The sequence below is a fragment of the Bradysia coprophila genome, unplaced genomic scaffold, assembly GCF_014529535.1.
Source record: "Bradysia coprophila strain Holo2 unplaced genomic scaffold, BU_Bcop_v1 contig_87, whole genome shotgun sequence".
Taxonomy (NCBI): Eukaryota; Metazoa; Arthropoda; class Insecta; order Diptera; family Sciaridae; genus Bradysia; species Bradysia coprophila.
The window spans coordinates 1,746,310-1,769,619 of NW_023504014.1; the positions used below are offsets into that span (position 1 = coordinate 1,746,310).

Below are 23,310 nucleotides of genomic sequence, written 5' to 3' on the forward strand. Positions count from 1 at the left end.
TCGTCTACAATCGTTACACGATATTGCCAATATTTTCACTTTTCGCAATATCTGCTTGACATTTTAACTGTCAAATTGGAAATATATTGAAGATAGCACTCACATTGTGTGGCAAAGGCATAACAATGAATGTATACATACCAGGTTATGGCCGATTCTTCAAAATCATATTCAATATTTCTGTCAAGACCAAGGTATCACGAACCAGAAACCAATGAGTTAAAGCACACATTATGTCCCGTAGTGAAGTAAAAGGCAATCATACATTCGACAACGCATTGCAATGATATTATGATCTGTGTGTGTATGTAGATGTATATGTTTTAACGCACTCTAGTTTATTCAGTCTATGCTTGCCTCTCCGTCGTGTCGGTTGGTGCTTATATTCATCTTTCATAAATTACATTCTCTCTCATAGTGGTTATGTGTTTCGTGTATTCGAAAGAACCAATTTTCCGTGTTAATTATAGTGTAATGATTGTTTAATTCGTTTATTATCGTTCATACAAAATTAGTGTTTGACGAAAAAGTGATGAATTTAGGAAATAAGTGACACTTTGAATCTAAAAAGTAACTAGAAACTCTTGGATTACCCGCATTTCGCCACCAAAAAAAGTGGTTAACACTCATACAGGTGAGTTTAAAAACGAAAACAATTTAAAGCGTTAAGATTCTTGGGCGTTGACCGCTTCATTTGTTTATTAGTTACTAAAGTTAACTGGCGAAAAATAACTAATTTGCTGTTACCATTGAACTAGTCCTCGGTGATATTGATTTTTTAATGACAATTTCGTGAATACACCTGTGGAATGCACGCACTCAAATGTTCTGACAAAATTCAAAAAATTTTGTGGAATGGGGCGTGGATACTGTCGGCAGTCAGTGGTTGTTTTGATGAATGAATGTGGATTGTCTTTTAGCAATAAACAAAATGTGTATGCATTCTCCGAATAGACAAGACCGGACTATTGTTTGAAGCGGTCTCCTTTTATTGTCGGTCATTAGTAAAATGTCATTTAATTGTTAACATTTGAATCATTGGTCGTCCATGTTTTTTGTTGAACATACAACTTTGATCATCAATGTATTGTTTACGTCACCCACCTTAGAGGCTTTAAATGTATTGGTTTGTTGTTAAAGAAGTGAGTTACTATAGTGAAGTCTTTTAACATTATTCTGAATTAGTGCACGTACCAAATAAACTCGATTGACATTAAGAACACCGAATAATACAAACTACTAACTGACAGAATGGATAATTATGAAGATCATCATCGTAAAAATTGATGCAAATCTTTCTCTAGGTTTTAGTCGTTGTAGTGAATCATCGCCACAATATTGTTTCGATTTGCTTCCATTCAGTCAGTGTTTATAGTGAGTGTACACACATCGCTGAATGATAGTTTAGTTCATTGACTATATTTTGATGAATTACATTGCTTCGCTGAACCTTAGAAGTAAAAGTAAGTAGTTTTGTCTGTGATATTGTCGGGTCGATCGACTTACTTTTACAATATGCAATAATAAGTGAGTGTCATCAGGCATGAGCGCCGACGGAGAAACCTCGGCGGCGGCTAGCCGAAAAAAATTTCTCGGCGGCGGCGAAGAAGTCGGCTTGAGCCGGCTTAAAACGGCTCGGCTGGAGGTTCCTTTTAACTTTTTTTCAAAATAAAAACGTTTAGATAAATTCATGGAAAATGAACTAGTAAGCATGAAAATGAAATTGTACGGAAAGCTAAAATGTAGGTAGATTAGGTTGTTCAAAGTGCAAGTGGAACTGGTCTTGTTACAAGCAAGTCTCTAAGTGTAAGGTTCACTAACACGTCAAGTTTTATTGCCTCAAAACTTGAACTAAATGGAAAATCATGCTCCGGTACACTCATTTAACTCATTAAGAAAATGGTTTTCGAGAAGAAATCGAAAGCTCACGAAAATCAAGTAAAAATTGAAAAGAAAAAAAAATCGAGAAAATTCGCAAAGATCGATAAAGTTTTCTCAAATTTGTGAATTAACTGATTGTGCGCCTTCGGCTCGTTCCGCAAAGGTCATACTCGCCAAAACAACAACTTTAGAAGCGAGGACGTAATATACCATTCTGGAAAATTCATGAAAATTCAAGAAAATTTTCAAAATTTTCTTAATTTTGAAAAAAAAAAATCAAAAAGTACTTGAGCTGCTTAGGATCAACAGGAATCTCGGTTTTCAAAATTATTTCACCCATTCACCTTTCGAAATCTTTATTGCATTTTCCAGCCGTTTCAAGCCGGCTTGAGCCGTGTTTTTGGCACCGGCTCGGCTGCGGCGCGTCTTGCTCAAAAATGGCCGGCGGCGGCTTGATCGGCGGCTTATTTTCGGCGGCGCTCATGCCTGATGAAGCATAGTTTTGCCCAATCTATCAGTATTCAGTGGTGCTTCAAATTTGCACATTTTTAATTGCAATAAAGGTAAGAGGTGAGCTATCTCACATGCCAGTGAATTTAGTCTTTTCTATTCAATTGAGACAAACTTAGCAGTAAAGGCCGCGTGACTCTCCTAACCTCTGGAATTGTACACACATTTCTACAGATTGCTTTTCCTCTTCTGTAAAATTTTAATTCGCTCAGCTTCAGCGAAGGTGAGAGGACATTATTGTAAACATGTTAATTTTCTAGATTGAAGTCCGAATAACTTTGCTCCCACTCATTCTAATGACCTTCTAATATCTTAATTTTCAGTCAGCTCTTTCTCCCTTCCTCAATACTCGAAGAATATTCTTCCCGTATGCCGTTTGAGCTCAACAGAAAGGGAAATTTATCTCCGTAATTTACAAACTGCTTACGTTGAACAAGACTGAAGTCCTCACAGAGCGTTTACACTTTTAAATTCTCATTGTTTATGGAAAGTTTCCGGTTGTAATTTTACATTGTTGTCCTGTACATCATTCACTTCTAGCTCACTAACATTTTAATCGGAAGTCGTGTACCGTAGCGCAATCATTCGTCGACAGTAATCGTTTTTAAATCACCTTAACTGAATATGACTTATTTCTTACGGAACGCTGCAAAACGTCGGTAAACGTGAAGTAGTCGAATTACCAGTACCACCATTCTGAAAACAATGTAACCTTTGTCTTCTTAGAACATTGACAAGACAAAGTGTTCATCATATTACATTCCGAATGATTCGTACAAAGTAATAAGTAACTCAGAATAAACGCGATTTTATGATGTTCATTTCAAATACAATCATCAACATCTATTGCACAGCATTTATAAAAAACATAGCTAACGCCGACCCGTACGAAACACCTATTCGTATCAAAAGCCTTTAATGTGAAACTCTTCATTTCTCTTACTTCATTTTCTTCTCTGCTGAAAAACTATTCTCCCTTTAAAATCACTTACATTATCCACTCTTTGCCTTGTTATCATATACAACTAAATTGCCGGAGGCAATATAGACAGCCCCGTACGAAGTCAAATTTCATAAATTCCTATTTAAACAGCTATATACCGCTATATTTAACTATATTTCACTATAAATAAACATTTCACAGATAAATATATGCTATTATATAGCTCTATATGCCTGTATATAGCTCAATATAGCTGTATATAGGTATATATAGATGTCCGTATATGGAATCCCCGAAACCCCACACACATAACAAATTATTTCCATGTTAACAGAAACTCTCTAAGCATCATTTTTCCCACTTTATATCGTTTTACTAAAATCCAATATGGCCGCCGGCAGCCATTTTGTTAGGAGACCGGAAATAGTACCGACGCTTTACATTCGTTAATACCTTTCAAACAAAAAAAAATCGTGAAATTCGGTCAAAATTTACTCGAGATATTGTCAAAATACTCCACGTTCACTGTACGGCCGAGTAGCCAGATAAGAGCTCACTCCAAGAGACCTAGCTCACGCTCCGGAGAACATAATTTCATAAAAAAAATTTCCCTGATTGGTACGGTCAATACCTATCTAATAAAGCTAAAACAGACGAAATATGTTCAAATGTGGCCGACCTACAAGCAAAAACTGCTTGCCGCCCTGTGCCTGTTCCACACCAAGGGGTCTAACTCACGAGTCGGTCATCCGATTTCCATAAACTTTTTTTTTGTCGATCGGTATTGTAAATACCTTTTATTTGACGTACCACTTACAAGTTTAACGTTTAAATGTCCGGAGATATCTTCGAAAAACCGTAAAGCACTTATTGGGCCACAGCTCGGGAGGGGTCGATCTAAAATCACTCATCTTCGAACTTAGCCTGTCTTTTGACATTACCAAACGGGAAAAAAAAGAATTTTCAAAATCGGATGCGTTTTACTCAAGTTATCGTGCAGACAGACAGACGGACAGACGGACAGACAGACGGACATTTTTTTTTTTCGCGGATTTGGCATCTCTAGACAACCACAATAGGTTTCCCCTTACTCAGGGAGTCCAATTCGACGTGTTACAAACGTATGCGTAAACCTATAAGACCCCAGTACTTCGTACGGGTCTAAAAAGTATTTTCTTGAGGCTCTTTGTCCGGAATCCGGATTAATGCAAATCCTAACAACATCAGTGAGTAATTACAATTTTCGGAGAAAAAACTTCGTCTGTAATGTCAATGGTAAATGTAGCACATCTGAATGAACCCAGTAAAATCATTCATCGCAACAATTTTCCACAAAGTACCACATAATGCGAATATATAAACGAGTCTGTTTTGTTTAAAAAATAAATGAAATTAGTCGCTTTGTTCTAAAAATAGAGGCCGAGAAACAAAAATTAATAATCTCCAATTATAAATGTTTTGAACTGAATATGTTTTACTACTCCCGGTCCCGCCACATGCCAATGGTAGATAAACAAATCAAAGGCATACACACATATCGACTGGAAACTGATTCATTCATTCCCTGCAGGCATTCCGACCTTTTTCTTCAATATTTATTCAGTCGGTCTGAATATATCCCTTTAATGAGATAACACGTGCCACACATCGATACATATGCACAGTGTTCAACCAGATGTAAACTAATAATCCGTTCAATAATGGCACCAATAATGTGTCAAAATCAGTTCCTGAAATCCTTGTTGATGGTGCAATGTAGTTATATTTTGTAGTTGTTGTTACACGCATTATAATAATGTGCAGAGGCGAGCATTTACTGGCATCAACATTGCTGTTGACATTGAACAAACATATTTATTTGATTGTTTGGCTTTGCTCTTATTGTGTCGTACTCAGTAATTCAACCCTTGAGTTGTCGGCATTGGGTCTAAATGTTTCCTTCTTTCCTAGAAATTACTTGGAAAGAAAATTTATTTTCGTTCGACTTCTTCGTTTATTTTTATTTGTCTGAATAGTTATTTGTAAATGGATTCGAATTTTCGTTCTTTGAAACATTATTTAAAAAGTCATCGGAAGTTATTCATTCTAATCAACGAATTTGTTTTTAAAAAAATCGAGGAAATAGCGAACGTAGCCCCATTGAAACTCAGTTTCTGTGAACTCAGTGCAAAACTCAACCACACCTCCTCAATCGAGTAATCAAGTACACCTCATTCACTCAAAATCCCCTTTAAAATATCTAAAGTTGTCCAATTAAAGCTCCAAAGTCATTGCCATTGTCAACAACTCATTCCAAACCGTAACGTCGCGACATTACATTAGTATTAGACTTTAGCAATTTCCACTACAGTATCATCTGGACTGTGGTGTTAACCACTCCTAACACCACTGATACCGGCATACAATCCCTTATTCCACTTAAATGTTCTGTTCCCTTCCGAACGTTATGTTCCTATGTCTTGCATTCCATGTTCTATCTTCAACTCTCCCATGCATTCGATTCAGCCGTGGTCACTTTGGTTTCCATCACCAATTCGTTTCTGTCATGATTCACTTTCAGATACCAGATTCCACCATAATTTCATATTCCATTACCGCTGATCCCATGATTAATTCTTGTCTGCCGTGACCATGATATCGTTGTGTACTTCCATATATAAATAAATTCATCAAAAAATTATACCAGTTTTCTCCCGCACCATCTCCGCTGGGCCCATAACCTGTTGGTTTTCTAGATTATGTGAGCGGTAATTACCACAGAGTCTACAAATTGAAAAAGTGAATTTATTTTCACCTTTTCAATCCATTGTTTCTAAAATTGTGGTATATAATGGAATACTTCAATGTATAGCTAGATTGATTTTGCAAGAGTGTTCCGGTTCTGCGCATGAAGCAACACATATTAATAAACAACTATTACTAATGAGGCATCGATTTTCAAATTACAATTACTTGAACGAACCGACTAATTTTTTCACCAATTTTCTGAAACCTGATACAACAACCACCACCCCTTAAATTAGTCTTGACTTGACGCCGGTAACACAAGTCGTGTAGCATACAAAGTAGATAACTGAATAAATTTTTGTCGACGAGTACGTCTTGCCCACCTTTTAAATTTGACTATTTTTTTGTGTGTACTGCACCATTTCAACTCAAATGAACCATAAAATATCCAAAACATTCACACTGCACGCATGCAGGCATATTTGAAACTGGATATTTTACTCAACAACAAAATAGTTTTTGATATTTATTACAAGGAAATGCAATATGATGATAAACATTGAAGTCTATTAATCAACATATGCTCTCCGTCCGTATACATTCGGAATTTGTGGGTTCATTTTCTTTTGTTTGTTTACTTTTTAAGCGACGCGCACCAATATTGATGTGTGAAAATTCACTTTTATTGGCTGGAAAGTGTTGAAGGATTCTTGTTTATTTAGAGTCGTTGTTTATGCTTGAAATAATTATTACGATGATGAGTTTACACTAAATTGCCAATAAAGTCGTGTAACATGTAACCAGTTACACTATACAATATATCGATTTTGAAGCATAATTTTAGTTCATACGGCTTATGAACTGTGAAGTTATGGACAGTTACTCTATTTATGATTTTTGGTAAATAGGAAATGTAGGAAATTGTGCACACATTGTTGATGAGACACGAGGTCAATGAATTTTTAATTTTCTTTCAAATTTAGATAGAAAAAAACGAGAGAATTTTGTTTATTCTCCGCGTATACGATTTTACTTCACTTTGCTCAATCACTACTGAATCATTACTTTTAATGGGCTCAGTGGGAACATCATCGTCATTTCTCTTCCCATGTTATCTTAATCTCTATTCTAAATTTACTTTTCACAAAGTTTTTCTAAAATATTTTTCTTCGGATATCATAATCTGCCAAACGAAATTTTCAAATTATTCGGTTATATTAAGTGTATATCAATCTTTGAGTCTGAATAGATCTTCTGTTTTTATTACAATTAACTTTTTCTGTTTTTTAGAGGGTTTAATGTTGGTTTGTCCGTGCCACCGAATGTTCAAAGTTTTTTGAAAAAATGCCAACATCAACAGATTTGTTTTTGTTTAGTTAGCAAGCACCAAGCACCATACATTATTCATACAAACGCGTTATGGATTATTGTTCTTAACCTGTCACAGACGGCAAGCATATTAACAGTTTTTCTATTCAAACTATTACTTTATTTGATCGAAGATTTTCAGAAATTTCAGAAATCTTTTACTTCATTTGTTTTGCACATGCTTTTTGCTATAAAGACCTCATTAGTCAGAGATTGTCGTTTATTTTTGCTGTAGTTGTCGATAACAGATGACAGCTGTATGTAACAGGTTAAATTGATACTAAAGTGTCGTAATGGTTATTTGGATCGCAAGGGACGAAAGTAAAAAAATTCAACCGTGTGCGAAGTTTGCAGCCAGTGGCAAGAATTAAGGGTCCACAAACCATGTTTCCATGATTTTCGTTTGTTTCGTTCGTTTTAAGTATTCCATTACATAGGAGAAGCCACTCTATTTTCTGAATACACGGAATTTCTGAATTTTTACACGGAATTTTGAAAGCCGACTTTTATGAATTTTGCATTTTGCATTTAGGGTTTATACAAGGAGGAAACCAAGGGTGATACGACGGAGGTAATGCCATCACGGCTTATTGTTGGGAATTTTAATTTTAAAACATTCTGAAAAAGTTTCTCAATAATAAGCGATAGAATAATTGCAATAGAATAAATAGAATAAATTCCCAGAAAATGTGTAAAAATTGGGAATTTTCTAGCTGGTCCCATTTGGAATTAATTGTATGTGACCAGCTGGTGCAAAATAACGTATGCACACCAGTTCGTTTTAGCGATTGTATGTAAAATTCCCAGAAAATGTGTAAAAAATGGGAATTTTCTAGCGGCCATAGATAAAATTCCCAGAAAATGTGTAAAAATTGGGAATTTTCTAGTAGCCATAGATAAAATTCCCAGAAACTGTGTAAAAAATGGGAGTTTTCTAGCGGCCATAGATAAAATTCCCAGAAAATGTGTAAAAAAAATGGGAGTTTTCTAGCGGCCATAGATAAAATTTCCAGAAAATGTTTAAAAAAGTGGGAATTTTCTAGTAGCCATAGGTTAAATTCCCAGAAACTGTGTAAAAAATGGGAGTTTTCTAGCGGCCATAGATAAAATTCCCAGAAAATGTTTTAAAAAAATGGGAGTTTTCTAGTAGCCATAGACAAAATTCCCAGAAACTGTGTAAAAAATGGGAGTTTTCTAGTAGCCATAGATAAAATTCCCAGAAACTGTGTAAAAAATGGGAGTTTTCTAGCGGCCATAGATAAAATTCCCAGAAAATGTTTTAAAAAAATGGGAGTTTTCTAGTATCCATAGATAAAATTCCCAGAAACTGTGTAAAAAATGGGAGTTTTCTAGCGGCCATAGATAAAATTCCCAGAAAATGTTTTAAAAAAATGGGAGTTTTCTAGTAGCCATAGATAAAATTCCCAGAAACTGTGTAAAAAATGGGAGTTTTCTAGCGGCCATAGATAAAATTCCCAGAAAATGTGTAAAAAAAATGGGAGTTTTCTAGCGGCCATAGATAAAATTTCCAGAAAATGTTTAAAAAAGTGGGAATTTTCTAGTAGCCATAGGTTAAATTCCCAGAAACTGTGTAAAAAATGGGAGTTTTCTAGCGGCCATAGATAAAATTCCCAGAAAATGTTTTAAAAAAATGGGAGTTTTCTAGTATCCATAGATAAAATTCCCAGAAACTGTGTAAAAAATGGGAGTTTTCTAGCGGCCATAGATAAAATTCCCAGAAAATGTTTTAAAAAAATGGGAGTTTTCTAGTAGCCATAGATAAAATTCCCAGAAACTGTGTAAAAAATGGGAGTTTTCTAGCGGCCATAGATAAAATTCCCAGAAAATGTTTTAAAAAAATGGGAGTTTTCTAGTATCCATAGATAAAATTCCCAGAAACTGTGTAAAAAATGGGAGTTTTCTAGCGGCCATAGATAAAATTCCCAGAAAATGTTTTAAAAAAATGGGAGTTTTCTAGCGGCCATAGATAAAATTCCCAGAAAATGTTTAAAAAAGTGGGAATTTTCTAGTAGCCATAGGTTAAATTCCCAGAAAATGTGTAAAAAAATGGGATTTTTTTTACCATACAGAAACTACACAAGAAACGCTCAAATAATGAGAAAAAAGACAGCAATAGCGAAACTTTAAATAATGAAAAGACAAAAGTCCCAGAAAATGTGCAAAAAATTGGAGTGTTCTAGCGATCATAGAACCGGGCTTATTATTGGAAATTTTAATTATTGGATAATTACGAAAAAATAACTCTGAAAAACAATTCTCAATAATAACCGAAAGTTAACTATAAACGTCATTTCTCCCTTTTTTTTAAAACATAAAATTGCTTAGAAACCTGAGCCATCTGCTTTGTGATAGGCACAACATAAGTAAATCATAGTCAAATATTCTAAAAAATGGTGTCTAACCAAAATTCAGAAAGTAAAGCTCTCTAGGCTTTCATTTGTTCAACGAAATTCATGTGGAATTATTTACAAGCCACAACAACACTTAAATTAGAAAACATGTTGAATTTCCCTGTTTTCTCAGGACCCTGAATTTCAGTCAAAGGAATTATTCAAAGAAAATTATACCAGAGCAGACCGGGTGAGCAGACGAATTCTCTTTTATATGAAAGACCTCAAAGATCATTCTTTCAATTTATTTACCCATCCATGCCAAGTTTTCATTACATTCATCCATTATGTCCGTAGAAAAGAGGGGATTGTAAATTACAAGTTTACATCAAAATCATGTGCGTCTAATAACATTCTTTGTAATTAGAATAATTTGCCGTTGTTCTGTTTTAGTTTTCTAATATCTCTGCATACACTTCATCAATACAGCAATAAATGCGTTAATTTACGTCTATCTTTCAATGGACGAATCGCTCGTGTAATGTGGATATTTATTTATACAATTTTGCCACACAACATCATTCAGTATAACTGAAAATAAAAATCTGCTTGCTCTCAAACAGAATGAAATTGAATATACATTTTCGACAAGACGTGTGCTTGAGTCATGTTGTTTTTTAGATGCGTTTCGTGTTTTTTTTAATGACGAAACATTCAGTACTTTTTGTGAGGTGGTACTATTTTAGTTGTGAAATCTTTAGTCAATTACGACAGAAGTTTTGTAAATTGTTTCTTGGAAAAATGACAAGACAATTACACGGCGAAAATGTCTGTCTGGGCGACCTTAGCGTGTCAAAAATGCCATACTTCATTTTTATTCTTTTTATGCTTCAGTTTCAGTTTTCCCTGAGTAGATGAAAGTTTCTTGCTCCGAAACAAAAACGTCCCCAAGACTCCGTTGATGTCAACCACAAACGTAGACACACTGTCAATTAAGTTGATTTATAATAAAAATTCTAGTTTCATGCATCGTTGCATCGATTAATCAAAAAGAATTTAAATTTTGAAATCGACCGTCTGAAATGTGAAACAGCATCATGCACGAAACAATGTGCAATAACTTGCAGTTGTATACACTCATATCCTAAACAAACAGTTCCTCAAAGCAGTCATCCAAAGATACACGTGAACAATACAAATGGTTGATTCTGCAGACTTCACGGTAAAAATTAATGCGTACAAAATGCAACCACCATTGGCTCGAATAAAATAGCAAAATTTTATCAAATGAGTATGAGTCGAGTACATTATGCATTTCCAAAACACATTTGGGCCCCTTTTCGCAATTAAAATGCGAACACATGTTTATAGCGGAGGATAAATTGTATTATGCGAATGGCAACAAAAGGGCGAAGGGATGATATTCTCATAGTGATGATACAGAACGTATACACTGCACCACCGGTGATTTAACAATTCAAAATGGGTTCTAAATTCTATTCTGTTTACGACTACAACGTAAAAGGAATATCGAATGCGTGAATATTTATTCCGAAATGAAATTGAAGTAGACCCCTGGCTTTCATTGAGTTACGAAATAGCGAAAGCTTAGGGATTATCGCAGTTTTTTACCCCCCATTCCACAAAATGTTACAGCACTGACAGAGAAGAGCCGTATATACATCCACGTACAGTACACTTACACACTCACTTGTTTATATTTATCTAGAAATTTATTTCCGATTTATTTTCAATGTCAAATGACATTAAGTCTAATCGAAGTGGAAGGAAATAAATTCGGTTGGATTAAGAAACTTTGTAGTGTTCAGTTGATTAATGGTTTCATCCCCATATCGTATAACATGTATCGGCATTGATTAAACGACGGACTTACCTTTGAGGACATCGATGATTTTTCAGTGGAAATGAACAAGGGGGTTGTCATGTGTTACACTTTGGCTGGTAAGTAAAAGTATGTGACAATGGTAGATCTTGAATTGAAGATGAAGTCGGAACAGAAAATATGCAACTGGCTGGTTGAGAGATTTTTTCGAAAAACATTTACCAAAATTTAAATTTTAAGAGTGATATCGCCAAATCTTCAGGTGATTGGGAAACAAGCGGTCTCCGATTTTAATGAGTGACGCTGTTCTGGCAGTTGGGCCCTCAGACAGAAGGAAAAAATCTACATTTTGGCACCAACTTTTTTTTTCAAGACTTGTTTAGGCTTGCAGCCCAAAAGTACTGGGTTCATTTATATGTGCAACGATAGTGGGTGAGGCCAGCTACAACACCCCATACTCAGCTCCGTGGTACATCGAAGCTGCAGAAAAGGCGGACTCTCCGAACATTCATTATATTTCTAGTCATAACTCTAGTGGATCAACTAGCACCAAGCGGTGCGTATACTCCACCTGTAGGTCTTTTCAAGGCCGACAATCGTACAACATTACAACAATTTAAAATAATTTTTTCTTGAGTTATTGCCGAAAAACTGTTTTCGGTACCCTCTGACATGTCTTCACTTTTGAGCGATTTTCACAGAAAACAATTTTTTTTAAGAAAAAGTGAAAGACGTGTTTCCTAGAATTGAAAGACGAATCGAGAATGTGGGAAAATCAACTTTTGCAACACTTGGCCAGGAAAGGTTTAAACGAAGCTTGAGTAATAGTTCCCAAATTTATGTCCAAGGTATGAATAGTTATTTGCTAACCAAGGGTAGAAAATAGGAAATTCCACCGAGACCGAAAGTTTGCGGCCCGAGCAAAGCGAAAAAATATTTTTCGTTATGATACGTAGATAACTATGGCTCATTTTTAGCCCCGTACGAAGTACAAAGGGGCTTATAGATAGTCAAAATAGTGAGGCTAAGTTCGAAGATGGGCATATTTAGGTCGGCCCTTCGTGAGTTAGGGCCGCCTAAGTGCTTTAAGGTCTTTTGGGGATATTTACGGCAAAAAAAATGTAAATGAAACGGCAAAAGATAGGTAATGTTGATACCGATCCAGAAAAAAAAAGTTTATTAAAATCGGGTGAATGGCCCGTGAGTTAGGGCCCTAGAAGTGAAAGGCTACTCGGCCCTAAGTGTATTTTGCATATAACTCGAGTAAATTTCATCCTTTTTTCGTGATTTTTGTTTCATTTGAAAGGTAATCGAAGCCCGAATATAATGTGGCGAAGAACGTTTGAAATTTGGGTCCTTGGACAGAGGCCGCTCCTCGGCCCTAAGTGTATTTTGCATATAAATCGAGTAAATCTCATCCAATTTTGCTAGTTTTTGTCTAATATGAAAGGTAATTGAATACCGAATAGAATGTGGTGAGAAAAATGTTTGAAAATTAGGTCCTTGGACTGAGGCCGCTCCTCGGCCCTTAGTGTATTTTGCATATAACTCGAGTAAATTTGATCCGATTTTCCTAATTTTTGTTTCATTTGAAAAGTAATCGAACGAGGAATAGAATGTTGTTGGAAAAAAAAAATTAAATTTGGGTCCTTGGACTAAGGCCGCTACTCGGCCCTAAGTGTATTTTGCATATATCTCGAGTAAATTTCGGCCGATTTTCCTAATTTTTGTTTCATTTGGAAGGTAATCGAAGGCCGAATATAATGATGTTGAAAAAAATTAAATTTGGGTCGTTGGACTAAGGCCGTAACTAGGCCTTAGGCCTCTCAATAAATTAAAATTTTAGGTCAACTTGAAATTTGTATTACATTTGAAAGGAACGTCGTACGGGGCTTCGTAATTGCGCTATGCGCAATTTATAAGATGTACACATCTCATAATAATTTGACTTCAACTAGGGTGACAGACGCACTAGGGTCACGTGCGCAATAGATGTACGGGTTAGTACGGGGCTCAGTCGCAGCAAACGCTCCGACTGTTCTGACGGCTCGTTTAAATCCAACAAACTCTGAACAAGCTAACAAAACTGCTCTGCCAGATAATATATGTGTAAATAGACACAAAAAATTGAATAAAGTGCCGTTCGTTGTTGGACAAATATTTTTTTTTGGTTCAAAATAATTGAATCAGTTTGGTGTGACTCTTCGTTTACTTTTGTTGTCATTTGTCATTTTTCACAGTTACAATTACTCTGCAACTCTTTTCTATTTCTCTAAAATAAGACAGTCGAGCTTCACTGCAATTGGTAAAAAATAAATTTATTTATTCATTAGAGTCTCGACCACACGCATTTACATCGAATTCGACACGAGTATCCGATATCAATAAATTATTAACTAGCTCGTTACGCTTGTAATGCATGTTCGAAATGTTCGTAGCTATTTAAAAAAAAAATCAAAACTTCAAAGCGCAGTCCTGTACAAATAAATTTTCAATCCGAAATCAAAGAAACGAAATTAAAATTAAGACTCGAGAACTATCGCACAAAATGCATGTTTGTTTTGAAGAGAACGAAAATCATTTTAAAAATAAATTGTTTCCTTCATTTCCCACTCGCTTATTTCCAATTTAAAAACAAACTTCGAACCATGTTGCACTAGTAAAAACAACAAGACACCTCTTTAAAATCATGTCAGATAATTATGGTTATTAAAACAATCAACTTGGGATAATATTGGTATGGCCGTAACAATTCAAAAACTGTTTTTAATCAGCTGTTTCACTGCCTCCATACACAAACAACAAATCAGTCAACAATAAAGTTCATTCAAATTAAATCTCAAATAAATGAACCAGCAATGATGCCTTAAACAATCCATATACTATACATACACTTCAAACGAATTTTCTTTTCTCAACGGCTTTTCTTTTCGGGAATAGGATATTCTGTTTATTTATAAACACACTTCGAAAATGTCAAAACATTAGCTATTGGAACGAACTCTTCTCTTCAAAATAGAATTAAATCGTTTGTAGGATTTTGCTTTATTAGTTATGTATGGAGTGGAGAGATAGTTTGTGAGGAACAATCTTTTACTCAATTAATATGCTAATCGGTTTAGAATTTGATATCCAAATCTATTTCGTAAAAAATACGAGAGACATGATGTAAACCACATTGCATCTTAAAAAGTGAGTTATGTTCACTTTCATTAACTCTTAAATGTTTTGTAGAACCATGGTGACGGTTGCCGTTGATTTAGGGAATCATTTTTTTTTCGTTTAAAATTTATGACACATGGCTGGTAAAAGGTTTAATAAAGAAAGGAAAACAGAAAATGGTTTGTTAGTCTTTGTTATAACACATAACGACAATGTCTGGTTGTAAATGGTGCATGAATATGTGGATCATTATACCGAAATAAAATGTAAACCATTCGTAATATAAACAACAATTTTAATATGTTTTGCATGTTTGTTTGTTATTTTTTATATTTATTTCGAATGGTTTGGACAGGTACTTTTCTGAACACCCTCGATATATAAGCACCGACCACCTTTTAGCCATTAACACTTTATTGGAAATAAATTGTGATAATTACTTCCGAAAAAAATATTTTAGAATTTATTGGACATTGTTTATTACCGTACGATTTGTCTAGTGCAGGACATGGAGGGTCTCACTTCTCGATAAATGATGCACACACAAAAAAAAACAAATTTTCCAAATTTGAAACATTTCATCATCATTCTTTCTGCACTCCGACATTAATGTTAGTTTCATTCCATTTTAAATACAAAATTACTTTTCGGTTCGGTATTGTATACGATCATTCAAAAACAAATTTCCATTAGGGAAACTGAACTGCAATTTTAGGGATTGATAGTTTTTCGATTATTATTTTGAAAATGAAAAAAAAGAAGGAATCGTAACGCACCTGGAACTCTGTTTCAAATTCTCATTTTGTTTTGTTCCACAAAAGTGAAAATATAGATGAGTGGTATCACATTGATGGGGTGATTTAATTTATTATGCAATTTAGGGCATTCAATGGATAAATGCATTTGAATTTTATATATTTATGTTGCCATTGTAGTACCAAGGGTGACGATCACACATTTTATTTGGATATATTTGTTCACGCACATGAGCAGTTTATTTAATAGCAATATCCGATTCCGGAGAGTGGTTAATAATTAACCAATAAATCAATTGACAATTTAGAATTTTAAACAAACGTTGTAATGTTCAAAAGAAATATATTCATGGCACGTTGTTCACTTCAATCTTTAACTTTCGCTTAAAATACTGAAACATTCGTTCATTAAGTTTATTCAAATCTTTCCGTCCTTCACGAATCATAACTAAAACCGTGCCATGTGTCGCCAATTCTGAATTTCATTTCATTGTAGGGAAGAGTGAATCCACTGGGACACATTTATCATGTTCACCTTCAGTTTTATCTTTCTCATATTCAGCTCTCGTTTGAAATGTGTATACGAACGGTGGAGCGGAGCAATATTTTATTTATTAAGAAGTAAATTCCGATTTATTAAATTTTTATGGTGTGTGAGATAAGGGTGAATAAATATCCAGAATATTGTTTACAAAAGATTTCGTTGAATCATAATGCCATTTTGAGTGGCTCGGTTGGAATAATACATTGGCGGTATTGTGAGGTCTTTTTCATATCATGTCAGATTATGCGAGAATAGATTTTGTATCATCTGATGGTATGCTTGTCACTCTCTGCAATATGGGAAATAGTCTTATTCCACATGAATACGCTTGGATTCATGCTTTGTGTATACGTAATATGAAAGTTGCAGTCCAAGCTGTCGACAAAAAACTGTTTTTAATTTCCAAAAAGGATGTTCCCTTTATGGCTTTTTATGTTGATGTCGTAAAGTGGGTGGCGGGACATTTCCACACCGTCAATATCGTCAGGAACGATATTATCGTTTTTTTGGACGATACTATCGTCTAAAAAACGATACTATCGTCTAAAAAATTTTCATTCAGGACGATAATATCGTCTAAATTGAAAAATTCTAAAATATTGTCTGGACGATAGTATCGTTTTCTTGTCGATATTATCGTTCAAAAAACGATATTATCGTTTTCTGGACGATATTACCGTTATAGAAAATCTAATGGATATTTTCGTTTTCTGTACGATAATATCGTCCAAAACGATAATATCGCCCAGGACGATATTATCGTTTAGTTTTGGGTGGTAATATTGACCAGGAATCAATTTTACTCAGAGGTGCAGCAAGAATCGAATTCTCTTCCAAAATATCGAAAAACAATTGTCAGAGGAAATCACCTACACATCAGTGTTTAAAAAAGGCGTTTAGTTCGTCCCTAAATAATTCATCTTTTTACGAAATGAATACCAACTTTGATCGTACATAAAAGGCGTTTTAACACGCCGAGCGATCCGGCCCATTGCCCCGGAGCGAAGCGGAGGGCCGCAATGCGAGCCGGGCGCCGGAACTGTGTCGGAACTTAGGAGTTAATTTTTTTTTTCTCGCATCGTCTCATAATTAGTCTGTGTAATTTTTCTATATAAAATTTAAATTTACGGAACCAAATAAACCAATTTTTAATATATATTTGCCGTCTAAAAAAAGGTGTTTATCTACAAGATTTTGTGTTTCGTCTTCAACAACCATCCAGAACGATAATATCGCCCAGGACGATATTATCGTCTAGAATTTTTATTTTAAATTAATTAAAAACGATATTATCGTCCTGGTCGATATTATCGTCTCAAATTTAAAAAAAAAAATTAATTAAAAACGATATTATCGTCCCAAAAATTATCGCCCAGGACGATAATATCTTCCAAAATAACGATAAATTTGTTCAGAAAAAGAAAATAACGATAATATCGTCCAGCGGATATTTTCATCCAGGACGATATTATCGTCAAAAAAACGATATTATCGTTTTTTGAACGATAATATCGTTTTTAGACGATAGTATCATCAAAAAAACGATAGTATCGTCCAAAAAAACGATATTATCGTTTAAAAACGATATTATCGTTTTTTTAAACGATAATATCGTCAAGAAAACGATAATATCGTCCTGAAAATATTTTAAAATTTATAATTTTAGACGATATTATCGTCCTGGATGAAATTTTTTGGACGATAATATCGTTTTTTGGACGATACTATCGTCTAAAAAACGATACTATCGTCCAAAAAACGATAATATCGTTCCTGACGATATTGACCGTGTAGTTATGTCGCCTCATCGTAAAGTGAAGGCTTATGCGCTTTTTTCGTTTATAAAGTAGTTGTAAACGGGTTGCCGGAATTTGAAATGGCTTTAATATAAAGAATTCGAGGGTGATTCTTTGTTTCGGTGGAAGTTGAGGGGGAAAACTGTTGTGGTTTTCATGGAACGCATTCAGTGCGTGACCGATTTTTAATGGTTTTTATAAGCAATGATCAAAGTTTATCTCGATTACATTTTCAATGCATTCCCTTCTGGGAGTTTCGTTTTGTGTAATCGTTAATAATCGAGAAACTGACCATGTCGCATTGTTATTATTTCGCCAACCCCACCCTATTATCGCTCCGAAAATCGTTTTAGTTCGTTAACGTAAACATTGTTTACAAAAACGGCAATGTCTTCAACAAATTTTATGGCTAAAGTTTTCCAAGTTGAATGCCATCAACACTTCCATTAAATATCTCAGTTATGTAACAGTTCCCAGGAAATGAATTCGATTTTTTTAATTAAAGCAAAAAACAAAATCCCGAACAAGTTTGAAAACTCAATGGATTCAATTCAAGTTACAAGCAACACTCAGCAGGATATCCCCGAAAAAAGTACTTCACCAAACCAACCCTCATTATACGAGTGAATACATTTAATTTGTGATGTTAAATTTTCAGCCGAATGAGATGAAAAAATCGATTTAAGTTTCCCCTTTTCGCGAGTCTGTGTACACAAGGCAGTCGAATATTTTATGCCGAATGTTTGTATTGAAATCCCTTATTCTCTAATCTAATTTTACGATTTGTGACGATTGTATTAAACATTGTCGACGGAGTCGTCAAGTCACGTGCTTCGGTTATACTTTGAGATTGTACCGTGCAGATTTTCAGATGCAATGATCTATGCTATAAAGTTTAATGTTTGTTTGTTGGTTTCTCTATGGGAGCCCAAACGCAGAGACTTGAAACTTGGCTAACTGAGGGAAAGTTAGGAGGAACGCTCGAAATGTTTTTAGCTTTATGCGTTAGTTTATGTGAGAAATTTTTTCACCTGTTTATGTCGTGAATGCGTGCGTTCTTTCTACGGGGAAACATTTTTGTAACGCGTGAAATTTTTTAACGCATGCAAATTTTTGACGGATGAAATTTTTTGACGCGTGAAACAATTTTTTGACGCTTGAAGATATTCTGTCATATCGGGCAAAGGGTGAGGCGACATAACTACACGGTCAATATCGTGAGGAACGGCGCGTGTTAAAACGCTTTTTATGTATTCATTTCGTAAAAAGATGAATTATTTAGGGACGAACTAAACGCCTTTTTTAAACACTGATGTGTAGGTGATTTCCTCTGACAATTGTTTTTCGATATTTTGGAAGAGAATTCGGTTCTTGCTGCACTTCTGAGTAAAATTGAGTCCTGGACAATATTACCACCCAAAACTAAACGATAATATCGTCCTGGGCGATATTATCGTTTTTTAAACTATAGACCCCCCACAACAAGACCTGTCGGAAGACCACCAGAGAGATGGACAAACGGAATAAAGAAATACATCAAAGGTACATATGGACACACGAACTGGCGACAAGTGGCAATGGATCGTACAACATGGAAAAATTTAGGGGAGGCCTACATCCAGCAGTGGATACAAACAGGCTAAAGAAGAAGAAGAAGAAAACGATAATATCGCCCAGGACGATATTATCGTTTTGGACGATATTATCGTTTTGGACGATATTATCGTACAGAAAACGAAAATATCCATTAGATTTTCTAGAACGGTAATATCATCCAGAAAACGATAATATCGTTTTTTGAACGATAATATCGACAATAAAACGATACTATCAGACAATATTTTAGAATTTTTCAATTTAGACGATATTATCGTCCTGTATGAAAATTTTTTGGGCGATAATATCGTTTTTTGGACGATAGTATCGTCTAAAAAACGATATTATCGTTTTTGAGACGATACTATCTTCCAAAAAACGATATTATCGTTTTTTTGGACGATACAAAAAAACGATAATACCGTTCCTGACAATATTGACGGTGTGGAAATGTCCCGCCACCGGGCAAAGTCGGGTACTGCACTAGTGTTATAAACACACAGTCACGTTATCGGAGGGATTATAAATATATTTCGCTCGCCTAATCTTTTTTATAAAAAAACATTTCGAGTGCGTGTGCATTGGCGTAATACCAGAAGCACAGAGAGGATGTTTAGTTGCGGAAAAATTAACAAAGAACGGATATTACCGGAATTCATTATTTAAAAAAATTCGTTTCCATTTCAATTTACCTAAAAATACCTTACCTTGTTCCATTGTGACGATTTACACACTTTTTTTTAATATTGTCGATGCATGTCTCTAATAATGTCTCTTCGGCTTCTTGTCCCCATTGAATTTTGGTAAATCGTATACATGTGACATTATGCGGTGTAATAATTTAAATGTCAATTGTCCACCAAGCCCTTCCGCTTTGTTCCCGAAAATGTATGTAGAATGTGCATTTAAGTGGCTTTAAATGTACGCTAAAAATCAATTTGAACATAATAGCGATAATAGCTCAATTGGAAACCTTAAACAATGCCACTTACAATAATATTAACCCCCATCAATAACATCCAGTGCTGATTGGTGCTTCATAACCAATAATTTATTGTTCACTCAACGGGACAGTTTCAGTTTAGCGTAACAATCTGAAAGTGGGCATCACAGTTTCTAATTCCATCGTTGTCAATTCATGATGAATTTGCGCTGCATTTAATAAAAACGCATTCGCAGCTGTTAATCGCTGGCTATTACAATTTACAAGACATTTTTTATCTGATTATCCAATTTGCAGTCAGTACATTTATACGGACAATTGCACATAATTTAAATTTTTAATTTAAAACAATAATGTTCATGACAATGACTTACGACCATCATAAAATTTCAGTGGACGATACGCATAAGTGAATGTAACCGATAGAATGAGAAAAAAAAATTGGAAAATATTTATGGCACTTGAACGTATTGCAACCAACAAACCTATTGTTTCTGGAATTTGTAAGGTTTCCATTCGTGTTTCCCTATACGTTGGATTCAGTTTGCATAGTACAATGGTGCAGGGTTAAATGTAAACAACCCCTAAAAGTGTATTTTTTTGGTCGAATCGTTCTCATGTTTGTTGAATTGGATTCAGTTGAACGTTTTATGGTAAAAAAAATAAATAGAAAATTTCTGGTTTTTTATTGTTGGTCTCGGTGAAAGGACCAAACTCTGGTTAAATGATTATTATTGTATGTCGGGTACAAACGCGGTAGAACCGACTCCAACGATGTAAGATGACACAATGAACACACATTGCACCTTCATTAAACAAATAAATACGAATTTAACATCAGTTGAATGAATTTCCTATTACACTGTCGACGCACGACAATGGTCCTCATTTTGTTTGAAGCGTGCTACACATTTTTTTTTCCAAACTTCCTCCATTTATCACCTTATTTTTGCTGCTGGATTTTTATTATTTATTCTCTGAAAACAAGAATCTAACAACAACAACGAAAAAAACCTTTAAAACTAAATGCGGATACAGTACAAAACATCTGCATCGTCTATAGAAAATGAAATTTCAAATTCAACCCTCTATTGTTGAATTTGTCGGCAAAATATTTGTTAATGATAATTTGGTGTGACATTAATGCAGCCGCTCTTCAAATATTTTTCGGCGTTGCTCTTAAAATGTTAGCAACAGTCAGGATGTATTTACGCTAAGAAATTAGGAAGTGTAGTGCAAGGCGTAGTACTAGAAATGTTTTTATGATGGAAAGGATATTCGAACTTCGTGCATATAATAGAATCTATTCACACAAAAAATGTGGATGACAGGGCCTATTTTAGAGAGTTTCTTGGTTTTCTCGAAGTTTGTTTTAAGAGTGATATCGCCAAATCTTCAGGTGATTGGGAAACAAGCGGTCTCCGATTTTAATGAGTGATAGCTCGTTGGATTCGTCTTTCAATTCTAGGAAACACGTGTTTTTCACTTTTTCTTAAAGAAATTTGTTTTCTGTGAAAAGCGCTCAAAAGTGAAGACATGTCAGAGGGTACCGAAAACAGTTTTTCGGCAATAAGTCAAGAAAAAATTATTTTAAATGGTTGTAATGTAGGACGATTGTCGGCCTTGAAAAGACCTACAGGTGGAGTATACGCACCGCTTGGTGCTAGTTGATCCACTAGAGTTATGACTAGAAATATAGTGAATGTTCGGAGAGTCCGCCTTCTCTGCAGCTTCGATGTACCACGGAACTGAGTACGGGGTGTTGTAGCTGGCCTCACCCACTATCGTTGCACATATAAATGAACCCAATACTTTTGGGCTGCAAGCCTACAGAAGTCTTGAAAAAAAAGTTGGTGCCAAAATGTAGATTTTTTCCTTCTTTCTGAGGGCCCAACTGCCAGAAGAGCATCTGGAACGGTACTACGGCAATCATTTTTTATTGTCTACTATTCTTTCACCTTATCAATAGAAAAACGCTTCGCTATGTCGCGAATATATTAGATCCACTATTAGTAATATCAAGAGAAAAATCAATAAAGTTTTCTCCGAGGATTTTAGTCAATTGGACCAATATTTGCTACGTGACAGGAGTTTGGAAAACCGTTTGCTCCCACTTGATCGTATCGTTTTTCCAAACTCCTGTCGCGTAGCAAATATGGGTCCAATTGAAAAACTAATTACTGTTCCGGACTCCTGAGATCATTTGCTATACGCTAACACTTTATTTGACTAAAATCCTCCGAGAAAAATTTAATAATTTTTCACAAGAATTACTAACACTGGATATGTTGTAACGACCTATATTCGAGTCAAAGTGAAGCGTATACGGTAAGGGAATAGTAGACGATACAAAATTACTCACGTAGAACCGTTCCAGACGCTGTTCTGGCAGTTGGGCCCTCAGACAGAAGGAAAAATCTACATTTTGGCACCAACTTTTTTTTCAAGACTTCTGTAGGCTTGCAGCCCAAAAGTACTGGGTTCATTTATATGTGCAACGACAGTGGGTGAGGCCAGCTACAACACCCCATACTCAGCTCCGTGGTACATTGAAGCTGCAGAAAAGGCGGACTCTACGAACATTCACTATATTTCTAGTCATAACCCTAGTGGATCAACTAGCACCAAGCGGTGCGTATACTTCACCTGTAGGTCTTTTCAAGGCCGACAATCGTACAACATTACAACAATTTAAAATAATTTTTTCTTGAGTTATTGCCGAAAAACTGTTTTCGGTACCCTCTGACATGTCTTCACTTTTGAGCGCTTTTCAAAGAAAACAATTTTTTTTAAGAAAAAGTGAAAGACACGTGTTTCCTAGAATTGAAAGACGAATCCAACGAGCTATATCACTCATTAAAATCGGAGACCTTAAAATTTCTGGAATCTTT

General features: G+C 35.1%; 1 protein-coding gene across 1 annotated transcript in view; it reads left to right on the forward strand.

Moving 5' to 3' along the window:
• Positions 1–361: 361 nt before the first annotated feature.
• LOC119084645 (CD109 antigen) overlaps positions 362–23,310 on the forward strand; it is a 35,874-nt gene continuing 12,925 nt past the window's right edge. The window contains exon 1 of the mRNA XM_037194712.1: positions 362–634. The gene's annotated coding sequence lies outside the window, so the exon portion shown is untranslated. The remainder of the gene's footprint in view (positions 635–23,310) is intronic.